This window comes from Heptranchias perlo, chromosome 19 (genome assembly GCF_035084215.1).
Source record: "Heptranchias perlo isolate sHepPer1 chromosome 19, sHepPer1.hap1, whole genome shotgun sequence".
Taxonomy (NCBI): Eukaryota; Metazoa; Chordata; class Chondrichthyes; order Hexanchiformes; family Hexanchidae; genus Heptranchias; species Heptranchias perlo.
This window is the reverse complement of record NC_090343.1, coordinates 8161938-8176021: the sequence shown is the minus strand read 5'-3', so window position 1 is coordinate 8176021 and position 14084 is coordinate 8161938. Positions and strand designations below refer to the sequence as shown.

The window sequence follows — 14084 nt, the reverse complement described above, 5'->3', positions numbered from 1 at the left end:
TCGAATACATTCCATGAACTCGTCCACCAGACTGCCATTGCCAATTTGATTTGCCCAGCCTAAATGAAGATTAAAGTCCCCCGTGATTATTGCATTACCTTTGTTACAAGCTCCTATTATTTCATGATTAATGCTCTGTCCAATGGTATAGCTACTATTAGGGGGCCTATAAACTACTCCCACCAGTGTTTTCTGCCCCTTGTTATTTCTTATTTCCACCCATACTGATTCTACTTCATGATCTTCCGAGCCAAGATCCTTTCTCACCACTATCCTTAAGTCATCCTTTATTATTAGGGCTACACCCTCTCCTTTTCCATTCTGCCTGTCTTTCCTAAACGTCATGTACCCTGGAATATTTAGTTCCCAACCTTGGTTACTTTGCAACCATGTGTCTGTAATGGTTATTAGATCAAACCCATTTATCTCTATTTGTGCAACTAATTCATCTATCTTGTTACGAATGCTCCATGCATTCAGATAAAGAGCCTTTAGTTTTAACTTTTTACCATTTTTTCCTGCTTTGACCTTACTTGTTGATGCACTTTTATTGGTAAATTCTATAAATGCAAGTTCCGCGATGCCAATTTCTTGTGATTCTGCACATCAAGGTTCCTCTACTCCCTTCAGAACCTTAACATTTAAGTTGTATATTTCCTTTCCCTATTCTCATTTCCAAAAGCAGGCACAAGCCTCGTGAGTTTATGCAAATCAGGATCCTATTACATCATATTTATAGAACAAAAAAGTGAACTTTTTGGAAATTTTCAGTATGACCCCAAGTCAGGAGATCATGGGTTGAAGCTCCACTCCATGCCTTGAGCACACCATCTGGTCGAGCACTCCAGTACAATACTGAGAAAGTGCTGCTTTCTCGGAGATGCTGTCCTTCAGATGAATCATGAAAATGAGTCCGAGTCTGCCTGTTCCAGTGGCTCAGAGGGATCTTAAAGATCCCAACACAGTATTTGAAAAAGAGCATGGAGATTTCTTGGTGTCATAGCCAATAAAACTCCCTCAACCAACACCACTAAAAAAACAGCTTAACTGATGATATAATTTCTTTGCTGTTTATGTGATCTTACTTTGCGTAAAGTAACTTAGGAATTTACTTAGCTAATTTGGGTACAATAGCAGCAACTTGGATTTATATAGTGCCTTTAATATAGCAAAAGTCCCAAGGCACTTCACAGAAGTTTAATCAGACAAAAATTGACACCGAGCCAAAGGAGGAGACATTACGACAAGTGACCAAAAGCTTGGTGAATGAGGTCAATTTTAAGGAGCGTCTTAAAGGAGGAGAGAGAGGTGGAGAGGCGAAGAGGTTCAGGGAGGAATTCCAGAGCTTAGGGTCTAGGCAGCTGAAGGGATGGCCGCCAATGGTGGGCGAAGGAAGTGGGAGATGGACAAGAGGTCAGGGTTGGAGGAACGCAGAGTTCTTGAAGGGCTATACGGCTGGAGGAGGTTACAGAGATAGGGTGGGGTGAGACTAATGTACGGTAATGTAGTGGTTATGGTACAGGCCTAGCAACCCGGAGGTTGTGAGCTCATATCCCACCATGGTAGAGTTGTGAAATTTAATTAAGTTCTGGTAATTTTAGGCTAGCACCAGAAAACAAAAATTACCACAAAAGCTGATGGATAGTCATAAAAACTCAACTGTCCTTGAGGAAAGGGAACCTGCTACCCCTAGATCTGGCCTACATTTGACAATAGTTCCACACCATGTGATTGACTTTTAATGCCGTATGAAGTGACTTAGTAAGACACTCAGTTATAAAAACAATTGCTTTGAAGCTTAATACCACAGTTGGTGTATGGTGTGCAGTTTTGGGCTTCACGCTATAGGAAGGATGTTGAGACAATAGAGAGGGTGCATCGCAGATTCACTCGGAAGCTGCCTGGTATGAGTAAATAGGAAGAAAGACTTGAAAAATTGGGACTGTTATCATTACAACAGAGGAGTTTATGGGGTGATATGATCAAGTGTTTAAAATCATATGGGATGTGACAGAGTAGAAAGAAACAGACTGTTTCCAGGGATTTGGGGGGGGGGCAAGAACAAGGGGACATAGCTATAAGAATAAATGCAAGAGATTTAGGACAGAGAGCAGGAGAAACTTTTTTACACGGAGGGTTGTGAGGTTGTGGAATACACTACCAGAGATGGTGACTGAAGCAAAGGCGATGTCAGCATTTCAGAATAGGTCAGACAACTGGTTGAAGGAAAGGAGCATAAGGGATATGAGAACAGAGCCGGCAGGTGGGATTAGGACTACTACACCTGTGGGGGATAAACACCAGCACGGCCTGGTTGGGCTGAATGGTCTGTTTCTGTGTTGTAATTCTGTGTAATACAAGCCTCGCCACTTCTCAGGGCAATTAAGCACGAGCAATAAATGCAGCCTAACCCAGCATTGCCTGCACCCCAAGAACAAATTGGAAACCAGGCACTGCACTTCACAGTAATCCAGCGTACGTCAAGCCCTTTGAGATGTTTGTGAGGTGCTCTGATGTTATATAAGTACAAGTATGTTTTTTGAATAGCTTAAACAACAACTTGCTTTTAAAATAATGTCTTTCATGTAGAAAAAAAAAATCCCAATCTGCTTCACAGAGGTGTCATTAAAAATAAATAAGTGCTGACCCAAAAAGGTGATATGGGGGGGTGACCAAATGCTTGGTGGGTCTTAAATGAGGAGAGGGGTTCAGCAATTGTGGGGAGGGAGGTTTTTATATCTATTTTTAAAAAAAGTGAGGCTTTTAGTAAATTGTCAATAAGAAAATGCAGATTCCCACAGCAGCACTGGTCACATTGTACGACAGGTTTATAGTCCCCCCCCCCCCCCCGCACGTTTTCGCGTGCCGCGGTGTGTGTTGCTCCCGGACGGTATTGGACGGGGCACCGGCCGGCGCAGCCTCGTTGTGGCGCGGGGCTGGCGGGGGAAGCGCGGTGCCGCCATATTGTCGGAGTCCGGAGTGTTTTCAGCGCGGAGTCAGGCGGTTCGGAGTTAAAGGGAAGAGAGAAGAAGGAAAAAAAAAAGAGAGAGAGAGAGAGAGGGGAGAGAGAGAGAGAGAGAAGGAACCAAACTACAAAAAAAAAAATATAAATTAAAAAAAAAACAACAAACAATTCTTCCTAGAGAGAGAGAAAAAAAAAATACCCGCTCCCAGGATCAGGCCAGGTAACCAGACTGTGTAATGGTTGTTGTGGTGACTGAGGAGACCGTCCCGGCAGTGAGGTGCTGGCGGAAGAGGGATATAATTACCCCCTGGTGAAGGAGGGGGGGTAATAGTATTGCCCCCTCAGTGAGGTCTTGGGGGGAGGGGTAATTGTAATAGCCCCCCCCCCCCTTTAGTGAAGTCCTGGGGGAGGGGTAATTGTAATAGCCCCCCCTTTAGTGAGGTCTTGGGGGAGGGGTAGTTGTAATAGCCCCCCCCCTTACTGGGGTCTTGGGGGAGGGGTAATTGTAATAGCCCCCCTTACTAGGGTCTTGGGGGAGGGGTAATTGTAATAGCCCCCCCCCTTACTGGGGTCTTGGGGGAGGGGTAATTGTAATAGCCCCCCCCTTACTGGGGTCTTGGGGGAGGGGTAATCGTAATAGCCCCCCCTTACTGGGGTCTTGGGGGAGGGGTAATTGTAATAGACCCCCCAGTGATGTCTTGGGGGTGGGGTAATTGTAATAGACCCCCCAGTGATGTCTTGGGGGTGGGGTAATTGTAATAGACCCCCCAGTGATGTCTTGGGGGTGGGGTAATTGTAATAGACCCCCCAGTGATGTCTTGGGGGTGGGGTAATTGTAATAGACCCCCCAGTGATGTCTTGGGGGTGGGGTAATTGTAATAGACCCCCCAGTGATGTCTTGGGGGTGGGGTAATTGTAATAGACCCCCCAGTGATGTCTTGGGGGTGGGGTAATTGTAATAGACCCCCCAGTGATGTCTTGGGGGTGGGGTAATTGTAATAGACCCCCCAGTGATGTCTTGGGGGTGGGGTAATTGTAATAGACCCCCCAGTGATGTCTTGGGGGTGGGGTAATTGTAATAGACCCCCCAGTGATGTCTTGGGGGTGGGGTAATTGTAATAGACCCCCCAGTGATGTCTTGGGGGTGGGGTAATTGTAATAGACCCCCCAGTGATGTCTTGGGGGTGGGGTAATTGTAATAGCCCCTAACCATGAGGTGTTGAGGACAGGGTAATTTGTAATAGCTCCCTCCATGAGCTTTTGGAGTGGTAATTGTAATATCCCCCCCTATGAGGTGCTGGGGGTGGGATAATTTTAATATCCCCTGGGCCAGGTGTTGAGGGAGGTATGGTAATTGTAGCGATCCCATGAAGTGCTGGGGATGTATAAATTGTAATAGCTGCCCCTTCTTGAAGATTTACAGTATGGGCAGGAGTAATTGTAATAGCACCCCCCCTTCCTGCTAGTATTTCTCCCTCCTTGGGGAGGTGAGACATGGGGACATTTATGTGCAATAGCCTCCTACTCCCTCCCCTTTCTAGGAGAATTCAATCTTCTTGGAGGTGGGGCATGGTGGGATAATTATATTACCCTTCAAGAGTATCCCCAGCTGCCTGACCCTGGCGCCAAACCGAGCCCCTGCTCTGGATTAATACCCCATGATTCACTTAAGGCCTGGGCTTTTTGTCTGGTTGTAGGTTTAGGCTCAGTCGTTTATTGAGAGGGAGGGTGGAAAAGGAAAAAAAAAGCCAGGGCCTTGTTTGTTAATACAGAGTGGAGGAAAAACAAGGTGAGAATTGTTTGTATTTTGTGATCTGAAGTTGAGATTTAAGGAAAGAATCGCATCCAGGAATAGTTCTCCTAAAGGTAAAATTCGGAATGCAATAGACTGGCAAAGATGTACGTTTTAAAAAATGTATTGGTCTATAGAATAAATTATAATCTGGGTAGTGAATGAACTTTAACCTTTTAGGGGCCTGAGGCTGTTTGGAACAATTTGGTGTAGATTCTTTTTGAAGTAGTGGGGAAGGGGGTTGTAAGGATGGACTGAATATAGTCTGAGTGGGGAGAATGCCAGTATGGGAAACCAGGTCTCAGAAGTGGACCTCCGTGTGTGGATTTGCAGAGGAGAGGCATACCTCAAGGTTGCAATTTAGGATTATCATGTATTTATTTTTATTTTCCCTTCCCTTAGGTTTCAGGGTGCTCTATTTAAAGTAACTATAATTTTATTTGTCTCTGGAGGCAACTATTTATATTCCATAATAAAATAAATTCCAATGCTACTCTCCTCTGACCATCGCTGTTGGGCCTCACACTATCCAGGTCAGGCACAGTGACGAGGATGATCCTGCTCCGTTGTGTCTGCTAATTCCAAGTTGCTTAATTGAAATTACTTGATAATTCAAATTATTTTAGTGCAAAATATGACTTTAAATTAACAGCAGTAGATTATATTTGTTCGTAGGAAAGGGGGAGTTGGACTACTGGCGTGAAGGTTGCAGCTAGCAGATATAGAAATGATCGGCATGGCAGAGGGGCTGGACCAGTTTGTTCACTTTTTTTTAATATCTAAAGGCAAGATTGATTTTTTTTTAAAAAATCTATTTAATTTTACCTATCCGCAGTCAACAATTCAAATATTTGTAAAATGGTTTCTGTTGAATATTTTAACTCAAGACTAATTTCTCATATTAGAAGGTAGAGTTAAAAGGAAAGAAACCAATCTATTTTAATCTTTGTACACAGATCAAAAGTGGTCAACTTATGAGAGTAGAAATAAAAATAAATACTGAAAATTTAAAATAAAAGCACAAAATGCTGGAAATACACAACAGGCCTGTCAGCATCTGAAAAGAGAAAATACAGGTTTCCACCTAAACGTTAAGCTGCTTTTCCGATGTTGATGGACTTCTGTATTTCTAGCATTTTCTGTTTGATCCTCTTGTAACCTTGAGCACTGCTTCCCTGGCCTAAAATCTGGGCTGGCAATTAACTCCCAAGTTATGGAGAGATTGGCCACTTGATGCCCTGCTGATTCAAATACTTGTAGATCTTGGTCATTTACTTCTGTCGGTGGATGGTGTTTGCCATCATTTCAATAGATTTCATTTGACAGCGTGCTTTAAACGTTTATTACCGATCTCCAATTTGTGGGCTTCAAACTCTGGACAACTTGGCAATAGCCTCCGGGAAGATTGCAAGTCTGGGAAACCAGGTCGCTATCTGTGGACTTCCAGAAGGCCTGGTGTTTAAGTTTAGGTTTTAGTAGTGATATTTTTTTCTGGCTAGCATGCAGAAATTTGCCAGCACTACTTTCAGAAGATGGCTTCAAAATGGTGACTTATTAATGCCACATTTTTAAAACTTTTTTTTAAAACTTGTTTTTGTGTTGTATTGATAAGTGCCTGCAGATGACTGGTGGATATTTGGAAGCAGCCTTAGTAGTAGGCTTTTTTAAAAAATAAGCTGAAGAGAATGAAGTCCCACCGATTGGTATATAAGAAGGATAATATAAATTAGAATTGATTAGATTTTCATTGTTTTTTTGGGGGGGAGGGGAAACAAGGGTTAACATTTCAGAATTTCAGTTGAGTTGTGCAAAATGAAGCATGCTTACTGCAGTGGGATTTTTAAACTTTTTTGGGGGGAATTCATTAATTGGGAATTAAATGTTGTAATTTTGAAAGCATTAATGTTCAGACTGATAGTTATTCCCTTTTTCTTAGAACTTATTAGAAAATGTTATGAATAGGCTACAGTTTTGATTTAGAGTAACAATTGGGCCTTTCTTAAAATAATTATGATGCTGGGTGTGCGTGGTTAACTTAGATTTAATCTTTAATCACTAATGTTTTATGCATAATTAAAAATTTATAGTGATTACAAATGTTAGTACGGTAACATTTGCTAATTGCAGTGAGATTTTGTGATGGATTTTAGGGTTACATAATCTGAGTTGAATAGGGTTGTTGCAATTTTTGTGATTATACAAATGTAATCTACGGGGTAACTGATATGTGCAAGCTAATTGAGCTACTCGGTGATAAGAACCGTGGCAGATTACTATTTTAAATTCACTAACAGATATTTGCTGCTCTATATATGAATTATCAGTAATCTTACAATGATTAACAATTGTTAATGCCATTGTGCATGATTCATGTTGAGGCACAGTTCAAAATATGACAGTCTACCAGCATAAGAAAATTGGAAATTGATTATCACCATCTCCATAAACTCATCAATACAATAAAAAAAAACTAACAAATATCCTGCGCCCTTACTTATAGATAGGTTGCTGTTATATAATGACGGGTGTGCTATACTTTATATCATTCTGCTGTTAAACTGGAGTTCTATTCAAGACAGCCTCTGCCTTTAAGGCCACAAAGTCTAATTGCTGTAAATCCTGAGTTCAATTAGACGTTACTGTTGTTGGTGAAGGAAGTTTGCAAATACCAGTTGCTTGTATATTTCTGGCTCCAGGTCAGAAGAAACCAGTATGAAATGACTGCCATTATATACTCATGATAATTCAAAGTTTTTGTGTGTTTAAAAAATTCCTAGAATCTAATACTATTATAAACAATGTAAATAACACAGCAGAGTGGGAATTTAGTTTGTAATAAAAATGATCAGATAATTTGATTTGCACTTGGAATGAAGAGCAGAGTGTATATCTATTTTTAAGATTCCAAAGCGTGACCTCTGGAGTATGACCATGTACAATAGATCCAAGACTTCTTTTTCAGAGAGATTATGTGGCTCAGTAGATAAGTGCACTTTATAGTGTGGATCTGAGCCATATAGACAAGGCCCCAGTTGCTTGGTACTGAGTTTGCCAAATGCAGTCATGGTGACACTAAAGTGCTATAGTTGACATTGGTGTTTCCAGACTTTGGGCGAGGAAGAAAAGAATTGCCCAGGACTCCTGCATTTGAAAGCTGTGCAGCAAAAGTGTCTGCTTGAGGGCAGTAGGTGAGAGGACAGGGTCTTGATTGGCTGTCATGGGCCCCAAAAGTCAAACAGCCTGTCAACATGCACTGTCTAGGTTTACAACTGAAAAATGGCTGTGGCTGAGGTGTCCGAGGAATAATGCCATCTATAGAATAATATTCTGATGTAAACCTTTGAGCGTGGCCGAAAGGGTAAATCACAATAATTTCCTTCCCTTCCCCCAACCCTGAGGACACTTCAACCCCAGCTAAGGTTAGCTACATCAACAAAGACCATGGAAGAACCTAGTATCTTTGAAGTGTATGGCCCTGTAAGTGCATTTATTTACTGGGTCATTGGGGAGCTCAAGATTCCTTGAATTCTGGGTGATGTTCAATGGACAGTTGCAGTTCCAGTTAGGCTAAGATTCAAGCAGTTGCACTACTCATTTATTACTAGATGTCACTAAAGGAAAGAATTTGTATTTATATACCACATTTTACATTACAACAGTGACTACACTTCAAAAGTACATCATTGGCTGTAAAGATCTTTGGGATGTTCTTAGTTCGTGAAAGACACTATATAAATGCAAGTCCAAAACATTAAATTTAGGTTAAAAGACCTTGTTACAATTTGTTAATCACTGTGCTGCTGATCTTCCACAGTTGCTGTAGTTTCTAATAGAGTAACCACAATATGAGAGAGCATCTGTTACCGTGGGCTTTACATGCTGTGTTTTCACTACTCTATGATATTGGGAGAGGTCTATTGTAGAAGGCAACATTTGGTTTGACCTTTTGTGTCAAAGGAAAACAGGCCTGTGCTCATTAAATTCATTCTGCCCCACAAGTTTAAGAAATGTTTTGGTGTAAATAGGATACAGAAGGTTCGACCTGGTGTATGTTTATTTTGCAATTTAGCTTTTTCAGGATTTAAAGTTTTGGAAAGTTGTTTGTCAAGGAGGTAGATTATTCACAAAAAATCTGTCATTGAGAGGTAGATAAACTGTTACAATTGCGATATTTGATATTGCCCCATTCTGTATAGATGGACTAGTGTCAAGGGGTGACATTTTTTAAACTACTCTTTCCTCCTCTTCCCCCCCCCCCCCCCCCCCCCAATTGAGGACATTCTCCATCCAAAAGCCCAAGTGAGCAGGTAGGCGAGTTCTGTGATGGTGGTTTTGAACTACCCGATGGCTTGTGAAACACTGGGCAGCAGGCTCTCCTGACTTCCTTGTTTTGAGGCCAGCTTCCACTTGGTGATCTCTCTATTTACCTGAGACTGAAACTTTGGCATCCAGGGATTTGGGGGAGTGAACCCTGAATCTTAGCATGAGTTGGTGTGTCAGTGCAGTTGCCTTTTATATTTTGAGTTTGAATCTAGTTTTGTAACTGTTGAGTTTTTTTTAAAAATTGCCAGAATTTAGGGTTTTTAGGCCAACCTTCTCTTTACTTAAAAGATAAGGGTCAAGGTTTTCCCCTTCTGTGTTTGGCAGCCTGTTGGTTTTTCTACCCATACACTTTAATAAGCGGAAAATTGGTAGCTGGGAAATGTGGAAAACCTAGGCCATAAAATTCAGATAAGCATTAGCAAAACTTGATGTCATCAAGTAGCCTAATTTCTCTCTCCACATCCTTACTTAAAAAGTAATTTTAGTTTTTAATAACTGTCCTACTGTTACAGTGCACTTTTAGATTCTATCGTTGACCAAACCATAATTTTCACCATATATAAATTGCATTTTAATGTCATGTAATATTTTTAAATTTCCCCTTAGCAACATGCTCCCTCAAATAAAAAGAAGAAAATGCTGGAAGTACACAGTAGGCCTTAGCATCTGGAAGAGACAGGGTAACATTTTGGGCGGAGACTCTTTGTCTGAACTGGAACATTAAACTCTTATTTTTCAGATGCTGATGGATAGGCTATGTTTCCATAATTTTCTGCTTTTATTTCAGATGTCCAGCGTTAGTTTTTTTTTCCTTTTTATCTGTGTTCTCTTGCCTCTGCTAATTCTTAGTACTCGCTGCATATTTTGGATGCAGACATCTTGGAATTGCAGAATCACATTTTCAAGATGACTCCTTGTGGACAAAGGGCCAGTGTTAATTTAATCTGCTTGGTGGCATCAAGATTAAGTGGAAAGGGCCAGTGCCAAACTGTTTTATATGGAAAAAAAACTTTATATTTATCAGTTACTGTCCATTCTCTGATTCCATGGTGCAGTACGGCTAAGGCAAACAGCATTACTTGAGACTGACTAAGTTTTGAGTTCTGTGATTTAAAAGTTGATTTTACGATTTCAGCTCAGATTTCGGTTTCAGTTTCGAGTCCTGCAATTTAAAGGGACATTGTCATAATTTTTATACATATATTTTTCAGTGGTACTTATTAAAGCGATCGCTTCTGAAAATTGCCTCCAAAACAGAGTTGTTTTTATATTTTAACAGTAATGTACAATTTATGTTTTATTTTTGCATCAAATGATCCTGCTTGAATTCGAGGACTTGTGAATCCAGAGCTGATTGAGATATAAATGGTGTGATTTTTATATTGCAGCATACTGTGGCCAAATTGTAAAGTAATTTAAGTAGATGCTCCAGGCTCCACAGCCATATAAAGCTATGGAAATATGTAAGATTCTTTATTCATCTGAGCTACGTGGAGGATGCATGTCAGAGGACAATACTATATGAAAAGCAAATCACAAGAAGTAGAGTTGCTCATGTAATGCAACACAAGTTGCGTTACCCATGAGACAACGGCCAATGGATAAACCACCCGCTTCTCAACTTATATCCTGTTTAGATTGCATATTTGGTTTCTGAAGGGGTGGGGGAAGTAACACTTTTTAAGCTGTTGACAAATTCAGACAGACTTAAGCATCATGGATGTAGTGGCTTGTTGGATGATGCATGTTTGGATATTGGGCAAATTGGTAGTTTGGGTGTTGCAATGTGAAGATGTATTATAGGTGTTAACATTTGAAGTGTCTCTAGTTGTACATGATTGATGCTTGCATTACTGGTCGTATAACATTTTTGTTAATCAATGGATTACTGGAGGCATAAACTACCAGAGCAAAACACTATGCAGATAATGCTAATTTACACTAGTGCCGGTTATGAGATTACATCCTAACTATAGCCAGCCTAACTGTGAATGTTCTAGCAGTGAATCCTTCTGGAGTATAATTGGGAGAATTAGCCGCAGAGTATGTACACTAATTGGACAGGAAACACAATTAAGGGATGTGTTGTATGTTGGCATCTTTGTGATGCTGATCTCTGTTCAGAGGATTGGTTGACTGACACCAAACCTGCCATGAATTTTAAGGTGGATTTTTGTGGCACTGCTTCCAAATTGTGGAATCAAATATACTTTGGGATGGAGTTAATTTTCATATCAATATGAGATTGAGGTGCCAATGGGGCCGTTAATGCAGCCATCGGCACCCAGTGCTGCAATGCAGAGGGCATCTACTGTTTGCATTATGAGGCACTGACTTGCGTGCATAGCACAAACATGTCCCGCAAGTGCCTGCAATGGTCACCTCCTGCACACAAAAAAAAATGTAAATGGGGCTAGTTCCTATAATGCAAACAGATTTCCAGAATAGTGTTCCAGATGCTCAGTGCTAATATAAAATGGGTGCTCCATGGGAGGCCTCTTCTCTCAATTTGGCTCTCTACTGTTACAGGTGTATTGCTATTCTGCTGATTTCTGTTTTGTTGATAGGTGTTGGTTATTCCCTGCTTCTGTGCCAGATAGCTGAAAGGATAGTCAGTGAAACTTATTGGAGCTGTACTAAGCTGCTTAAAGCTATACCTCATCTGTTAGCTACTACTGTTTCCCCAAGGATGGTCATTGCGTGTTGCTTTGAGAGGAACAATGTGCATCCCTCTCTGTTTGTTGGTTCTGGAGGAGGAGGAGGAAGCATGCCAGACTCTTGCTTTTGCGCCTCAGAACATCAATGAGGACCTGTCCTTTTACCACCAGTCATGTTTACAGATACAGACATTTCTACCTGTATATGTCAGATGAAGTGTGGATGATACGATTTACCAAGGAGGCTGTCACTGAAATGTGCATGCTCTTGATTCAGACCTGCAAACCACTCCCAACAACTAGGTCAGCTCTGTCACCCAAACTTGAACTTTTATGCTACAGGGCTCTAAGCAGCAGCAGGAGATCTCTTCCCAAATTTTTGCCCAAAACGGTTGCGTCGTGGAGGTGACAGATGCCATGTTTGCTTGGGACTCATAGTTCATCAACATTCACAAGGAAACATAGCAACACAGGAGAAGTCTGCACTTTTCTTGTCTGGTTGGATAGCACAGGTGGACCATATGTACCACTATCTCCAGTGTTACCCCTTTTGTGAGCAGGAAGTGGTTCTACTCCATTAATGTGCAGCTGCTCTATGACTGTAAGTATTGAATTATGCACATTAATGCCCAGCCTCCCCTGACAGTTGCTATGATTCATTCATTTGAATGGTTTCACTGTTACTTAAAGGGTGAGAAAGTCTAGACGGATGGCTACTGGGGGTCTATCTGCTGCAGCTATGGCTGCTTAGTCCATTGAGATACCCATGGCTAAGAGATGAAGAGAGATAGAATGAGGTGTACCACCAAGCAAAAGTTCAGATTCCTGGAATGCTGCAGTACAGTTCAGTTGTCCAAAATTATTGTAGCCTGCTATGTTTTACACAGCTTCAGCCTTAAAAAGGGGTCTTACCATGGAGCAGGCTACAGTAGACAAGTGGCATCAACCAATTGCATGAGATTACAATGACCAAAAGCCGGAAGGCACATCTGCCGAAACAACAGGCTAGTCAGCCATAGTGATGACGCTTTCTTACAGAAGCCACTTTGTTAACTGCATGACACAATCAAAGCACAAGTCATTTCCACATTGCCCTTTACTCTAACCAAATAAAACATCATCCCCAATGCCGTCAGCCTTATTATCAAGACTTCCACCAAATACCTTAATCTGCCTCATCTGCAAAACAACCATCAGCACACAGTAGGGTGTTCCCCAGTACTTCCTGTGTTCCAAATTGCATTGTGGATTCTGCTTCTGGTTCTTCCCACTCTTTATTTGCAGGACAGCTTTTGAGCGAACAGCAGCCATTTAACAGCTGCTGCTCCTGAAATTTTGCCCCTGACCCTGACCCATCTGCACTTGAATGAGATAACTTCACATTATAGTGTGAGGTTAGCTCAATTCGCTGTTGGTACATGCAGTGCTTGAGAAGCAGGTGCCCACCTCTTTCCACCTTCCCCCAGACACTGCTGGGACCATATTATCAGCCCTTGTGTTCACACCTGCACAGCTTTAGTAGGGCAACATACCGATTTCAAACTGGACAGTTGTTTCAATCAAATGTGCCCCAAGTGGTTGTGTTTATGCCAGTATAAGATCAGGATTTCCACCACTGGACTTAATATAGAATCTGTGCAAATGGCAGGATGAATGTAGCTTTAACTTTGCAATGTAGTGCAGCAGGGGTTTCTAAGCTTTTTGTCTTTGTGGATTGCATTGGTGTGTACCATGGAGACCTGAGGCCACATTAAGTTTAAATCCATGTTCCCGTTCATTTGCAATGATCTCAAATTGTCAATACTTCAGGATTTAACCAGCAATGAGGCAACAGCACTAAGAACAGCTGCCCCCAAACATCCAGGCCTACAAAATGGAAACAGAACGAACCAGCAAATAAGAGATACAGGTACAAAATAGGACTGAGCTGCCTGGCCTTCAGGTTGCTATGGATTGGAGGCTGCATGTGTTCTATGGGCCATAGTTTGGGCACTCCTTTACCACAGGGTCCCCTTTAATATTAAGATGCTTCCCAACTGCAGTTTTCTTTCGTATTTCTGCAGCTAATGTACCGTTAGGATCTTTTGCATTTGGCAATTTTACTTTTCTATTTTCATAGTCTTCAAGAGACCAAGCAAATTTGTTTTGTGTTTTTGTCAGAAGTTTATAATTTTTATGGAGTTGTCCTGAAATAAAAATTGAAATTGTGCGATTGGACAGCTTTGACAGGGACATAATTTGTATTTAACCACATTATTTGTAAATTGGGAAAAAAAATCATGTATAAGCATACAGTGAGATTGAAGTTGTTGCTGATGGTTGGTGAGAGCCTGTATTAAAGAGGTTA

The 14084-nt window shown here is 41.3% G+C and overlaps 1 protein-coding gene across 1 annotated transcript in view; it reads left to right on the top strand.

The window, feature by feature from the left end:
- The first annotated feature begins 2909 nt into the window (after positions 1–2909).
- The window catches only part of LOC137335127 (casein kinase II subunit alpha), a 79323-nt gene continuing 68148 nt past the window's right edge, over positions 2910–14084 (top strand). The window contains exon 1 of the mRNA XM_068000251.1: positions 2910–3185. The gene's annotated coding sequence lies outside the window, so the exon portion shown is untranslated. The remainder of the gene's footprint in view (positions 3186–14084) is intronic.